The sequence below is a fragment of the Dermacentor andersoni genome, chromosome 10, assembly GCF_023375885.2.
Source record: "Dermacentor andersoni chromosome 10, qqDerAnde1_hic_scaffold, whole genome shotgun sequence".
Taxonomy (NCBI): Eukaryota; Metazoa; Arthropoda; class Arachnida; order Ixodida; family Ixodidae; genus Dermacentor; species Dermacentor andersoni.
The window spans coordinates 121884963-121889426 of NC_092823.1; the positions used below are offsets into that span (position 1 = coordinate 121884963).

Genomic DNA, 4464 nt, shown 5'->3' on the forward strand with positions numbered 1-4464 from the left:
GAGTGAAAAGCTCAGGCTCCATCCACTTTGCCCATGTCTGTTGCACACCTCATCGCTTCCGCCTATGAAAAGACTCTTCAGGAACAGCAAATGCTCCGCAGGTATCAAGTACGACGTCGTTTTGAAATAATCGCTTGACGACTATATTGTTTGCTTCTGTGATTGGCTAGCGGAGTAACAACCTGGCGCGGTCCGTGTGCCTTCGTTGCCAACTGCTGCTTTTTTTTTAACTTCAATTGAATCCTACCATAGTTGCAAAGCATTTAAATTGCCGCTTCATTAAAGCTTAGATTCCGAGATATGCGTTTGACCCGCCTTTTCTTTCTCTCTGTCTCTCACCCACACTGAATGATACGTTCAATTCGACCTTCCTATTGTTGCGACACAAACGACACACATCTGGCATTGTCTGCTAGCATTTCCGCCATCTGGCTCCATCCCCAACCGTCGCCAGAGCCAATTTTACGCGCGCAAACAAACGAGAAGGCGCGCGCTGTATTTATTGCATCTGCGCGGTTCGCCTGCTCGCCACAATGGCGCCGTGGTGCCGCCAATCGGCGACGGGGAGTGGCGGTGACTGGTGGCGAGCTGGCCCGTTTTGTGCCGCCGTTCTTCCCAAGCCGCCGCGTTTCTTGTCTCTTCCTTTTCCTTTTTATCTCGTTTTTCGGCACGTCCTCCTTTCCACAGAGCTGCCTCCACCCACCGCCGCCGCACCGCGATTCATGAAGAGCAAGCAGAAAAACTCGGGGGAGCAATACGCGACGACGCAGTTAGCAAATCAAAAAAGGAAAACGCGAGCGTCGTGTGTTTGGCAAGCGATCCCTTCCGAAGTCTCGGCAAGAAAAGGGCGACGGCTTTCCGGCCGGGACGCAGCGTAGACATAGCGGCTCGGCACTGTATCTCACAACTTCGGCACGCGGGAAGCGGTCGAACCATTGGGAATGCACAGCAGTGGAGGAGTCCGAAAACAGCGCCCTATTGCGTCGAGAAACCGCCAAAAAGTGAGCGACTACCTTCGGCCGAGAGCCCGGAGTTTCTGAACCTGCGTTTCCTGGGCACATGCGAGTCCATAGAACAAGGCATCTGAAGTTTGGCTACACGTGACTCTTTCGGCCGGCGTGACGGACACGGCCCCACGGCATCGGTGTGTGATCACTGACCCCGTTATCATCATTGGTGAAAGAAAAGCACGTGGTCTTGTTGTGGCGAGGCTGCCGATGGACAACCTTCGGTAAACGAAAAAAGCAAGCTGCGTACTGAGCGTTTGACAGTGGCTGTGGCGAGGATTTTCGTTCGTTGTTTTTTTTGTGGGGTGGCGGTCCGTGTCGGCAGCGGAAGGCGGTGGAGGCGGACGGCCTTTCAACACGGGTTTCCCGGAAATATCGACCACGACCGGCGGGACTGCACCAAGCCAAGCGGGTAAGTGCATGCCAACGTGTTTGGGAGCGGCTGTTGTGTTTGGCACGTAGATCGAGCGAAGTTGTGGCTCAGTGTTTGCAGTGTCACGCAACTTTCTTTCTTTTTCTTTTTCTTTTTCTTTTTAATTTTCGCTTCGTGCCCTTGACATGCACGTCACGAGTTAGAACATCCGCCAGCAGACGTCATTTGTCGAGTTATGCGTTAGCACCAGCTCGTTGAGCGGGAAAGTTTCGAATTAAAACGTTCACGACTGGTCGTGCAGGAAAAGCTGTATTCTGTTCGCTTTTTGCGAGATGCAGTTATTCCAAGCTATGGTGGCATAGTCGAGCGCAACGTCAAGCCGCGCGTGCTACTAGGAATTCTTGTCGCATTGTCAAAGCTTCGTCCTCCTCTTATTAGATACGCACGCAAGTCGTATCAGCTAGAGCGATACGATGATCCTGTCAGTAGGCTATTAATGAAAAATTGGCAGTGACTTAGCTCGGCTATGCCAGGGTATACGTAGCGAAAGCTAAGGCCTTGGTTAATCTTGATTGCAAGTCCAGGTTAGTCTGGTTGTCTAGCTATGTTGCGGCGTTTAGACAGTCGTTCGGCGCGCTGTTCGTCTGTTTCCTGGGCGATTCGTTTCCTCTTCATCTCGTTCCGATGTCGATTCCAGGCCTCCGCCTGCTTATCAGAATTGTCACCGTCCATACTGCCGCCTCAACTGTGGTTGCGGCGCACGCGAGCACTCCTTTTCAATCTTCCGACATGTTATCAGGCATGCGGCACAGCTCGCGAAGCGAGCGGAGGCGAACGCAACGACGAGGAATGCGGTGTTATGAGGAATGCGGTGTGACGTCATGTGCCTCCTCTGAGCACGGCCACGGCGATATCGCAAGTTCGCGGCCAGTAAAGCTTTTGCTTTAAAAGCTCTTTCACGTCGTCGCAGTGCTAGAACGCTTGACTGTTGTCAGCGAAAGCTTGAGAAGAAGCCAGTCAGAACACGAGCTTTGCGTTTTCAAGTAAATCTTGGAAACTAGTGTTTGACGACGCTTTCTGAACAGTGTAAATGAGATAGATGTTTGGCAATGTCGCACTAGAACCATGGTCAGCAAGAAACCAAGCACTAATACGCGTTTGCGTATTGGTCTTACAAAGATGTTACCAAAATTTAAAAAAATAAAGCGAGAAAAAAGAAGCCAAGTTGAAACTTCAGGCTATTAACGTTTTAACGGTTAGCAGCTGTAGAGATGTAGCCGTGGTCGTACTATCGCGAAGCTGTGCTAATTTTAAGTCGTGTTTCCAGGTACAACGATTTTCTGTGGCGTTAAAAGTTGAATCGTGGAACGGCTGAGCCACAAGAAGCGAAGCTTCACTTTACAAAGGCTAGCCGTAGTTTGCTGCGTTAGATTATTTTCATTGCGATTCAGTGGACGATGTCCATCACTTCCATCTTTGCACTGTAGGTGCTTACGGTTCGTGTGTTACGTGTGAGCTGTAAGCAATGGGCTTCCGCGGCTATCTATGACGGTAGTGAAACGGAAAGTGCTTCTTTGTTCTTCGTTGTAATTTTCGTGGTATAAAGTACATTGCTCCGCTACATCACAGCTCCCACAAAACCCATTTACACAGTGTTTTTTAGTGAAACTTGTGGGCTGCTCCAGAGGAGTTAAAAGAGAGCTGACATGACATTTTTGGACTTGTCACGTTATTTCGCGTTACATTGAAGTTTAACTCTCTAAACCTTAGCAAAAATGCTGGTAAGCGTCAGATTACCCTCTATATTTTATTATAATACTTGTTTATACGAACAAGTTTCGGTATTCAGCGATGCCGTTTTGGACAGACGTTGGTTCTGGACATGATCACGTTCCGCCATATTGTCTAATTGCTGCAATGGCGGCATATTGAACCAACCAATCAGAGAGGCCGTAGCAGCCGTCTGGGTCAGTACGAGTTGGCAAGGTGGGGAATTAGACAATATGGCGGCATTTTACAATGTCCAGAGAGGCTGTAGCACACGTCTGGTCCAGTAGAAGCTGGCAAGATGGTGAATTCGGCGTTATGGCGACGTTTTACGATGTCCTGAGTAGATCCCAGGAGCTGGATGCGTCACGGTGTGGTGATATACATTGGCTCACTCCTTTCCTGCCATCGCTGCTGTTGCTCACACGGGAGCGCAGCGAGAATAAACGTGCGCATCGCACACAACTCTCACAAGTCGCACTGAAAGTATGGCCATCTATTGGAATTTCGCAAAAAAACCTCGTGCAATTTCTGCGCGACGCGAGTTTTGGTCGTTATATGCCCGCAAAGTTCGCGAAGCAGCACAGAATGTGTGCAGTTCGTCTCCTTATACTATGCACATGGGCGCCGACAGTTTGCTGTGGCACAGGTTCCGACTCAGCCTATGCACAACACCTCTAAATTAATATCAAAACGCGTGTGCTCGATGCCCACACGCTATACACCAGAATGCAGCAGTAAGTCCCACTCTGTAGGGCCATCTGCTTCGCAGGAATGTTTCTAAAGCAAGTGGTCGAAAAAGTATATCCACCGCAAAGGACGAGCGCAGCTTCGTAGCCGTCTTGCGTTGTCGTCGTGCTGTCATCTCGGTCTTCGTTCCGTCGTCGTTACATTGTTGTGCTGTCCACACACACGCACACACACACACACACACACAAGCGCGCACGCGCGATGATTTGTCCCGCCAACACCCCAAGCACTGTTGTCGACGTCAGTAGAAATACTTCGGAAGTATTGCTTCGGAAGTACTACGGCTATCGTCAGGCCTTGCCCCTCCCTCCTGGAGTTGCAATGCACACTCTTGAGTGTTTCATTTCCTGCTTCTTTTTTTATTTTTCCGACAAAGTAATAAACTGAAGCCTGTATGCGTTGGGAACTAAGTGTTGATAGTTTTCTGCGCAGCTCTCTATGTGAAGACGGACAAATAGAAGCTCGCGAGGCACTCGCTGTACCGTACAGACAAAGAGGCTGCGCACACCACTGCAAACACTAAATATAACTTGCTTTGAAAACGAAAAAGAAAGGGGGGGGGGACAA

General features: G+C 49.8%; 1 protein-coding gene across 1 annotated transcript in view; it reads left to right on the plus strand.

Annotated features, from left to right (window-relative positions):
* The first annotated feature begins 595 nt into the window (after positions 1–595).
* LOC126544906 (4-galactosyl-N-acetylglucosaminide 3-alpha-L-fucosyltransferase FUT6) overlaps positions 596–4464 on the plus strand; it is a 54268-nt gene continuing 50399 nt past the window's right edge. Inside the window, exon 1 of the mRNA XM_050192449.3 lies at positions 596–1419. The gene's annotated coding sequence lies outside the window, so the exon portion shown is untranslated. The remainder of the gene's footprint in view (positions 1420–4464) is intronic.